Source organism: Lagopus muta, chromosome 4, assembly GCF_023343835.1.
Source record: "Lagopus muta isolate bLagMut1 chromosome 4, bLagMut1 primary, whole genome shotgun sequence".
Classification (NCBI taxonomy): Eukaryota; Metazoa; Chordata; class Aves; order Galliformes; family Phasianidae; genus Lagopus; species Lagopus muta.
This window is the reverse complement of record NC_064436.1, coordinates 51,684,034-51,695,280: the sequence shown is the minus strand read 5'-3', so window position 1 is coordinate 51,695,280 and position 11,247 is coordinate 51,684,034. Positions and strand designations below refer to the sequence as shown.

Sequence of the window (11,247 nt, the reverse complement as noted above, 5' to 3'; positions counted from 1 at the left end):
AAATTGCAACTTAACCTAAATCTTAACTTCAGGCTACTACTGATGCACTAACCATCTGTTAGGTAGCAGAAAACAACAGAAACTTTTAAAGTAGGGATCCAGGATCAAAGAGAAATGCTTTGAATCAGGTTTTTACTACTGAATGTAACTTGTATGAAGAGTTCTGCTCAGTATAGTCAGATCCCTCTGATCTCAGTATGTGATATTTCTCAGATGAGTGTGCTATTCATCCTTTGACATTAACCAAAGGGGGAAAGAAAAAAAATTGAGAATTTTTTTCTGAAACATAGTTGTCTCTGCTATTATATCAATATAAGTTAAATATATCTTTCTGTAAGTAAAACTGTCTCAGCCTACCGTACTCAGATTTGTACTGTTTTCAGAGAACGCAAACGTGAAGTCCATTTTAATGGTGAGTTTGGGATAGGATTACAAGCATGAAGATAACCATGATTTTATAAGTTTTTTTTTTAGCAATTTTCCCCCATTTTCTCTGAGCAAAAGCTTTATATCAGCATGTGTAATGATGTATTTAAAATATAATTACATTCAACATTCAGCAACAGGGACTTTTTTCAGTTTATCCTATAAATCCTAAGACACTCTGCTAAAACTATGCCTAAAACAGAGAGGATCAAATAAATAAATAGAAAAACATTCAGCTGTCATTGAAAATTCAGGTCAAAGCTTCCAGACACATAGATTATTTTTGAAGGATATGCAGTTAAGATCAATATAATGCCATTAGAAAATACATTTTTGCTGAGTCATCCACAAGCATCTTGGAGCCTTCAGTTTTAGCAAACATTAATTGTAGTATCTGGATAAACTCAGTGATCTGTGAAGGTAAATAAATATCCATAAAAATGATGCACTGAATTTCTTCTGTCTAGTCACCAAATATTAACAGGAATTTTCAAATGGAACTAACTTGTCCACATTATTACAAAAATATTACACACTGTAAACTTTTATCTGTGGGTCAATGAATGTACTCCTAATGATTTTTATAAGCTACTCAAGCTTCCTGTTGATGTCCTTACTATGTATTTTCACATTTGAAATTCTTCAGTGTTAGGACACAGAATGTTTTCTCATCAGAATTTATGTGACTAACCAGCAATTCTTACAGCATATCTCTAGCCATTAATTCAAAAGAAAATAAATTTGTGCTGTTTATTGTGCAATAGTTACTTATTAGTAGTTACAAGATATAGATTTAAGGTGTTCTTCTATGAAAAATGCTCAAATCTTTCTTGAGGTCTGTAGGAGAAATGCTGAGTCACCACCTGAAACAGTGATTGAGCATGGTGGGAAGGCAGGGCCAACCCAGGGGAGCTCAGGTGTAGCCACCCCTTCCCAGACCTTATTTAAGGTTTGATAGTGGGGGCAAGGGTATCTTGTTAGTTATCCCTTTGTACCTGAGGCCTTCCAAAGGTAAGCAATTTTTCTTCCTTTGTGTCTGTGTCTATGGCTGCTGTATTAGGTCTTGTTGTCATTTGCTGTAGGCTAGAGTTGTGCCACCCCGCTATTATCATGGAATTTCCACTGCATTATAGTGTTACAACCTATAGCACTGTAATTTATATACATGTCTAGAAAGCTGTTCTCTATCTTTCTCTTTTGAAAGGTTGTGGTAAATAGGGGATATTTGTTAAAAAGTTAAGTATTGAATGTTTTAAAAAAATAGGCGAATCTTGTAAACTCTACATTGATCACCCTCAGCTTAGTTGCTTACATACCTGGGCACATGAAGAAAAGTAGGTTATTGTGAGCAACCATAATAGATTTATTAAGGAAATATTGTGCTTGACAAACTTTCTGTGATAAAATCTCTGCCTTAGTGAAGGAAGAGAGAGTACTACCATTATTTTTAGAAGGCTTTCAACATAGTTGATTAGGCCAGATGGTCTTGTAGGTCCTTTCCAACCTTGTGCTTCTATGATTCTAGCCTTCCATAATATCACTACAGCCAAATCACGTGAGGTGAGAACCAACTGAACAGAATACAAATCCAATGACTGAATCTTTTACAGAAATCTTTTCTGTGCTATCTGTAAATTATATTGGTCTTTCCAAGGATTTTAAGTTTCAAGTTTCTTAAAAATGGCCTCTCTTATCACAATTCTTTTCTCACATTATTTTTAGTCATGTTTTTAAATGACCATTAAATTTAATTGATTTTTAGAAGTCTGTAAATATGTGACTTAGTATTCAGGAAGCAATTCTTTTTGGCACCAATTGTGCCAAAAAGACTTCACAACTGTGTGTGACTTCACAAACAGCTGAAACCACTTAATGAATTGATAGTGAATAAATATTTATTAATTCTGAATATGACATAAAGATTTGGTCTAAATTTTTGTTTGCAGCATACGGCCTATTCTTTCTCTATTATCTCCTCAGACTGGTAGTCCAGAAAGTGGATTGAGAGAAACTAATATTATCAGGAAAAAAAAGGAAATCTTTGTGCAGCTTTTTTTTTTTTTTTTGTCCCACTTTCCCTGGAATTGTAGTAGTGAAAAATAAGGGGAAAACAAAATAGAGGAACACAATGCAAAAACAAAACAAAAAAAAAGCCTCTCAGTAATAGTATTTTTTTTTAAAAAAAAAAACAAATTTACACACCGCAGACTTCAAACTTTCTAATACTTTTCTTTAAAGGTTCCTTTTCTTTCCCCTTACAGTGTGAGAAGTCACTTCCAAATAGCTGTGGAAAATACGATAACACAAATTATCAAGTATAAAATAGTGTTTAATGCACACATAGGAACATATTATAGACTTGCAGATTTATTCCAGTGGTGACACTGATTTTTCATCTACTACAGTCAATGTGTGGTCACTGTTCTTGAGCCTAAGATTAGTTTCTATTGTAATTTAAAGTACTTCAACTGAAATGAAAATGAATTTATTTTTGAATCAACACTGTCTTTTTTAATTTCTTTAATTTGAATGTGTTAGAAAACTTTGGAGACAACTCGTATTGTACCGACTGATAACTTTGTCTCATAGCCAAAAGCATTCTCCTACTCCATTATTTGATTAATATATCTAATCCACATAATTAGTTCAGTAGTATTATTTGTCACACCAATTCTTACTCCTGTTGGGATGGGTCTAGAGAAGATAATCAGAGGGCTGGAGCATCTCTCTTATAAAAAAGGATTAGTGAGCTGGACTTCTTGGAGAATAGAAGAATCTGGGAAGACCTCGTTGCAGCCTTCTAGTACAAAAGAGGAACCTATAAACAAGAAGGAGATGTCTTTTTGCACAGTTGGATGGTAATGAGACAACGGAAAATAGTTTCAAACTAGAATGGGGAAATTCAGGTTAGATGTTTTCTGCTCAGGAAAGTTCTGAATGCCTGGTTCCTAGAGTTGGATAGGTTGGATAGGGCCCTGGGCAGCCTGACTTAGTGGTGGAAACTGTGTTCACAGCAGAGGGGTTGGAACTATACAATCTTTAAAGTTCATTCCAACCCAGGCCTTTCACCGTTCTGTGACAATTCTATGAATTATGAAATAACTAATATTAAAGCATTGTATAAGAATCATGAGGTTGTCATCATTTTATGTCCTGAATGCAGAGAAAAGCCATGACCAATTTCCAAAACTTTCAAGGGTGCAAGAAATAATCATCAGCCATAATTCCATTTGGATAACACTGAGTATTCCCGGCTCTCAGGTATAAGATAGTTTTAGTGAATATATTATTCCAGTAATCAAGAAAGCTGACTTCTGTGGGTCTGCAATTTCATACAGCTTGTAAGAACAAATAGCCACTTAACAAACTGAACTGCAGATGAAACCTTCTGCCATTTTGATACTAAGAGGAGTTTTGCCACAGAGTTTAGAAGCGATATCATTTTCAAATCTGGAGAAGGGGCGCAATGCTCTGCTGCAGAAGGCTAACATTAAGAGGAAAAAACAAATTTAGTTTATGTGTAAGATCTAATGCAAACTGTCAAAAGGAACTGAAGTGAAGAATAGTGTGTTTGTGTTTTTTTTGTGTGTTTTTTTTTTTTTTTTTTTTTTTTTTTTTTTTTTTAAGACATGGAACCTGTTCCTTTTTCTAACAACTTTTATCAGGTATACTAGCTACTACAGGGGTTGCTACTCACATTGGCAAGGAAAGGGACGGTTAACTTAGACCCTTTCACTCTGTCTTTTAGAGCAGAGTGCTCCAGAACTAAGCTGGCCCAATTCAGGAAAGTTCAATGACTCAGTACAGAAGCATATGCTTGCCTTGACATCACAGAGTCATGCAATTAAAAAAAAAAAAAATTTGCAAATCTGTTCCTCACAAAGCTATTGATTGAATGAGTTAAGTCATTCATATGGATGCTTTTCTTTTTTCCTGAAATGTGTCTGACAAAAACAATGTTAAAAATACATACATATATGTGTGTAATCAAATTAAAATATTGAGTGTACGGCAGTGCTATTATGTTTTCCACCTATTACTGTTGTGCATTAGCAGGCTTTTGCCAATAAACTTCATCAAAAAGGAGGGAGATTTTAATATATTTAAAGAAGACCATGTTTTGATGAACAAATTGTTACTGAGACTTTTTTTTTTTTTTTAAAAGAGAGCTCTTTCCATTATCTAGAATCACTGGCTGGGACAAGGTGAATAAATAAGGATCAATGATTTTTCCAGTTATTACCTTTGAAAGGCTAAAGAAGCAGTTGGACCAGGCAATGAATAAATGCTAGGCATGCAAAATCTAATTGGAGTTATCTTATTTTATTTTTTATTATAGAGCACACTTGATTGTGGAAAAACAAGTTTCCAGTATTGTGTAAGTGCAGAGTATATGAGCCATCTGGTCAAACTTTGAAATAGTTTCTGTAAGAAGTTAAATTAGAGAAAATTGTGTTCAGTAGAAGTTAGTATATTGGGGAAAAAAAAAAAAAATTGTAAAACATTCAAAAATTTCAGCATACTTTTTTTTTTTAATAGAACAAGAAAAGATATTTTAATAATGGTGTTTTGGGTTTGTTTGTTTGTTTTCTTTAAAATACACCAGTGAATTTGAAAGAGGTCTGTTGTGATTTTTTTGTTTTTTGGGTTTCTTTTTTTTTTTTTTTTCCCTCCAAGAAAGCTTCAAGGTCAGTCAGACCTTACTAAAGCAAGAGACACTGGCAAAGTCGAAGGATTTGAAATGTTGTTTCGAAGTGAAACATGAAACATTTTCCTGTTGCTATTTGTATTTACAATCATATCTGAAATCCAATGTAACTGCCATTTAACAGAAGATACTTCGATTTCTATTTGGGTTACTCTTATTCTTCATGTTATGTTATTTGTCAGACAGTAGAACAAGGAATGAAAGAAGCTAAACACTTGAATACAGTAGTGTTCTTATATGCTTTCTTATGAAAATTACTTTCTGTTTTGTTGTTATAGTAACACATTTATGAAATATGTCATATGTACTATTCTTGTTCTTATGATACGACTGAAGTCTTAAAATTGTGGAGAAAAGATAGGAGACTTTTTTTCTTGCTTGGTGATCAAAGCACAAAAATCTAATGCTCAATTTCATGAGTTCTTTGCACTCAAACTCTTGTTCCTTATTACAGACTGAAAAGTACTAATGATATGAACAGCTATAAATAATAGGGTACATGAATATCACAGTGACTGGCAGGTTTTAAATGGTGATCACCTGCATGCATAGTTAAATCAGAGATTGTCGAGACAAAAAGGTTATGCCAGTTGATGAAGCAGTATGGAATGACACAGAAAACACTGGTATTATACAATACTGATTGTAATATTTTAGATGATAAACACCTGCATTCATAATTAAATCAGGCAGTGCCAAGAAAAAATGTCAAACTGAATATGCAGTCCAGAGCACTCCTTATAGATAAAAATAGTATTTTGAATATAGGCTGATAGTTGAGATATTGAAAGCTGTGTTTACAATATGCAGTACGAAGTACACATTTTTTTCAATAAAGTTTGTTTTAGTTAAAATGTGAGTTGCACTGTGCATAGTAATCCATACAATCATGCCACCTATTTTGTGCAGTAAATCCTCAAATGCATGTAACAATTGAACAATCAAAATTAATTGTTGTTCCAAATGATGCTGTGTTTCTTTTTTCTGGTTCAACAAGTTTTAGTAGCTTTGCTGCTGATTCGAGTGAGACATTTAATGATATAGTTGAAAATAGTGTGCTTTTAACAAGCTACCAGAGCAGAGATATGTTAACTTATTACATTTTACTATTTTTACTATTTCACTTTGCAGCAGTGTTCTTAATGACTTTCATATACTGCTGAGGAGAATCTCTCTCTGCCTTTCGGCAAAAGGAAGATGTTTTTAGCCATCTTTGGATCACAGTGCTGGTGATATGGAAAAGAACAGACACGTTGTTTTAGGATGGCACAGAAAAAATATATTTTCATTTCTAACACAAAATGATTTTACAGTGATAGTCAAATGTTGATCTGACAGTCTAATAAAAATTAAACACTATTTTAGATCTTCTTGATTAAAGCAATAACAAAAGTGGTGAAACTGAGTCTTATGAATCTGCTAAAATGTTTGTTTTTCTGTATTGTGTTGAAGTAGCACTCATTGAATGCCTAAGATAAAAAGCACGGTTTTGACCTCCTCCAGTCCTGAAAAATTCACTACTATTAACGCACCACAACAATATAGTGAATAATAATTCAAGACTCTGGTATACTACGTGTCTTTTTTCATGGCACCTTATGAAGGGAAGCTAAAACTCAGTCTGAGTTTTCTTCTGATGGAAAGATTAGTTGAAATGAAAAGTAGATTATTTTTTTTTTTCCTTTTTTAATAGGGGAAGAAATTAAAGGATGTGAAATGAATACAACTGTAAGAAATATATTTTAGGAATTCTTAAACTTTTGTGAATCAGTAGCACCTCAGCTGTACTTTACATGATGATTATTAGACAAAATGTATTATTTTTCTGGTTACTGGACCAGAACGTATTGTGTATTTTTTTTGCCATATTACTGAAGTTCTACACAGAATATACTTCTTACTCTACTTTTCATCTTTAGATAACTCTTCTGCTCCCACGCTTTACCAGTGTTTTTCTTCAAATGCACTATGCAATGCTTATGTCACTCTCAGTATTTCAATGTGAATTTCTCAGAATATGGAGACTTATGAGGCATTAACACTTAAAGCCACTGCTAATCCCCACGTCTTCTTTTATTCTTTTTTTTACCTGTATATTGTATGAGCTACAGGAAACAATAAAACTGAATAAGCACCTTAGAGAGAAAGTCTGTGTGTGAAACATGATAATTATAGGGGTGTTATTTGAATAACTGAATCAAAGACTCTTTCAACAATGAAACGTTTTCAGTCAGATGATTGACAGTAGTAAAAAAAACAGCTTGCTGTCAAAGTTTGCCTTGAGGTATTCTGTTATCCAAGGGTTAATTCTGACACGATATCTAGTGTCGCTTCAAAACCCAGAATATATAGATTTCCAACATATTAACATCTCAGTTTGAATTAATAACACAGGATAAAGATTCATACAATATCCTGGTGTTTTTTTTTTTTTTTTTTTTTTTTTTCTGAATGCTGCAACTCCAAAGCACCCTTGCATTTCCAGCAGTGGCAAAACAAAATTGGAAGATTTTTTCATTCATAATAAACAGTGGAACTTAATATGCATTTTTTTCATTTAAAAAAAAAAAAGCCACCATGTATTTCAATATTTCTAATCTATTGAGGCATCAAATACAGCCTATGGAGGATATGTATACAGAAATTACATACTTCTCTTATCTTGCTCCTTTCTTTCTATTTTGAAGTGCAGAACTTCGAATTTTGTTAAATGATTAGAGAATTGGCAATGCAGAATTTTCATACTCTAGAGTCACTCTACATTAGTGGCTAGAGATTATATCACTAAGCAGAAATAAACAGCTACATGTAATAAAAATGCCTCAAGAACAAAGCAACACAGTGGCTTTCCATTATTGTCCTGTTGTTCCATTATTCAGTGGTTTATAATAATTTTCATTGTAATTCAGGTAAGTTCAAATTCAGTGCTATTAGCATAGCTGAAATGCTTTCTAATAAATTTTGAAATAAGTGGATTTATATCATTTTTGTGACAGATGTGTAAATTGACATGTATTGGGCATATAAATCTACAATCCCAATGTGTATTTCATAGTGCACTAAAAAGGTTTTCAACTCTGTTTTTATTGTTTCAAATGAAAAACTCAAACTTAAAGCAAAATTGATTTTGTTTCATGCAAAATAAATACTTGCCTAGTTATAAAGAAGAAAACCTATGTAAGCAAATAAATACCATGTCTGATAAAGGATATGTATTTGCAATGGATATTTGTTACATGTTCCTAGTTTAGCCTTGTCCTTGAAAAGAGAGGAAAGAAAGTACAGAAGTCTTCTGATTTCTGGAGAGAGGACCTTTCCTGCTGTAAGCAGAGTTCAAAACAAAATTAGAATCAGCAAAGTAAAAGAAAAGAAAATGGAGAGTTAAAACAAGGAAGCACTTTATAATGGATAAACAAAAGGAAATTATTCTGCAAAGAAATTACAGAACTGAGAAGAGACAACTTTAAAGCATTAACTTTTTTTCTTTCCACTTTCTAAGTACTAAGCAAGTAAAACTAGTCCTATTTAAAAATGTTTCCCTGCTAAAGTAGTTGTAAAAGCAAAAGGAAAAAAAGCTAATGGACTACTTTAAAGAAAGCTTTTTATGATTCTTTGGTTTCTTCACAGAAAAATTTATATCTGTACATGTATTCTTCAGAGCAGATATATAATCACCAGCTTAAACTGTAAAATCCATCCTAACAGTGCAGATCTCAGGTAACAATGCAAAGAACAGATGAGAGGAGAAAACCAAATGAATGCTATAGAAGTTCCTCATAGATGGGCGTTCAGTATACAGTCTCACAGTAAGTACTTTCATTTGAACGCAAGATACTACAGATTAGTGAAGAAACAAGCTGTAAGCCAATTATATGTGAATAATTTACATTAAGTGTTTAATACCTTTGGGTGGAAGGCATATGTTGTGATGAGATCTCTCCTCAGTCTCCTCTTCTCTAGGCTGAGCAAGTCAAAGGACTTCAGCCACTTCTCTTATGTCTTCCCCACTAGAGCCTTCACCAAGTTTGTAGCCTTCCACTGGACACTCTTTGGAGGATATGGCTGGCCTTTTTGGCTGACTGGACACGCTATTGTCTCGTGTTCATGTTGTCTGTATCATACCTGCAACAAAATTCAGCACTTCAGATCTATGTTTAGTTTATCCTGACTTGCTTTATAAAAACTTCCATCATTTTGTGTGCTTTCTTGGTTAGTTTCCTAAGTGAGATGACTGTGAAATTGAGATAACTGCTATTTTTTAGATCCTCCTGACTGACAAGAACTTGGATTTTGGGAAGATGTAGCAGCTACTTCTAAAGGTACCTAAATTAGATCTGGCTTTTAATTTATTTTCCTATTTTATCACCTACTTACTTCTAGTTTACACGTTTTGTACTTTTTTTTTTTGCCTTCAGGTGTCCCCAAAACAACTTAACAAAATTATTTGTTATTATAAACAGCAGAAATGTTTTTCAATACATTGTTGGAGTCATAGTATCATTTGAGATTTGATAGCTTTCTGTAATGCTATCTTCACAGTTTCTGTAATGAAGGCAGAAGAAAATATTTTGATTGGCTGGCTCATCAGGTGTGAGCTGGAAGTGATTCCTGTACTGTTTTTTAAGCTAAAAATGACGAAGAATGGAGTAGTACCCTCTAAATTGATCTTTGAGGAAAGAAGACTCTTCTGTTTTGTGGAAAAAATGTTCTTTGAATACTTTAGTAGGTACTCTAATTTAAAATGATAGTATTTTAGCATCCACAATCTATTTCATATTAACTGCATGTAAAACTAGCATATTTCATCAATTTAAGCACTTGAGAACATAGGGTAAAAACATGACTGACTTTTCAGTGTTATTTGTGTGTAGAATTACCACAAAACTTTCTGATTTGAATGTTATTAATTCATCACTGCGTTACTTGCAAGAATAAAACCACCGTGGAAAGATGTCTTAATATTCAAAGGATTTTACTCATTTTTTTTTTTACTCCACTAGGACATCTGAATAAAGTTTTCTGAAATACCACTGTCAACGACAAGTATAAACACTGACGAAATTTCAGGACTATCCCTCTGACGAAACAAGATACCTTTTCACTTTGGGTAGGGTCCATATACACTGGAATAAACACATCTCCATTTCCTGTTCTATTGCATGCCTTCATTTCTTTCTTTCTTTCTTTCTTTGTTTTTCCTTTTTTTTATTATTATTTTTTTTCCTGAGATGGCAACTAATGCTGTCTTATGAATGGGTGTTTCAAGTAGTAATATAGTACATAATTATAGTACAGCAAGTTAAACAGAGTGGTAGACAAGTACCACTCCTGTTGCTGAAAGCAAATTAATTGAAAGTCACTAATAGTATCTCCACCACCAGCTTGTGACACTTTGATGGAAAAAAAAAAAAAATCTTGAATTTCATCTAGACTTTCATTTCTTTCATCTCCATTCAAAGCTACTAATGAAATAAATGATATTTCTATTTTTGCTTATCCAGATATAAATGTGTAATTCCATTCAAGTTATTTGAAACTGAGTTTTAAAACAAGCTAATTTTTTAGTTTCTAAGTAATTTATTTATTATTTTTTAATTCTCTTTGAGTTTGCAGAATAAGTCAGAGTGGAACTCTGATTAATTTCAAGTTGTATTATAAATCTGACTTCAACATTACCTTGCATTTTTCATAAAAAAAAAAAAAAAAAAATTTAAAATAAAAAAACCTTAAAAATAACAGACTGTGATAATTACAGAGCTTATACTAAGATACTAGTTGGATATATGAGGGCTGCTCCTAAAACAATGCCTTCTATTTTATTGTATTGACCCACAATGTCAGAAACAGATGTTGGTGTTATGGAAGTAGAGATTGAACTTTCCCACCAATATTCTATTACATTTTTTGCCACGTGACAGATGACAACATAGGGACAGTTTAATAAAATGGGTCTGCTATGGGAATAGATATGAAGTGTAGAATTGAATTCATCCACATGGAAAAAATTGTCCCCATAGACATTCAACAATGCTTGCTGAACATTTATAGAGACCAAACAGTAGATGTGAGCACAGTGAAGTGGTGGACGATTCATGTAAACAGTGGTAACAGGG

The 11,247-nt window shown here is 33.0% G+C and overlaps 1 long non-coding RNA gene across 1 annotated transcript; it reads left to right on the top strand.

Annotated features, from left to right (window-relative positions):
- Positions 1-1,413: 1,413 nt before the first annotated feature.
- Positions 1,414-10,678, top strand: LOC125692593 (uncharacterized). Its single transcript, XR_007376771.1, has 4 exons — positions 1,414-1,437; positions 8,762-8,940; positions 9,397-9,453; positions 10,135-10,678. It is a non-coding gene; the product is annotated as an uncharacterized LOC125692593 (long non-coding RNA).
- The last annotated feature ends 569 nt before the right edge of the window (positions 10,679-11,247 follow it).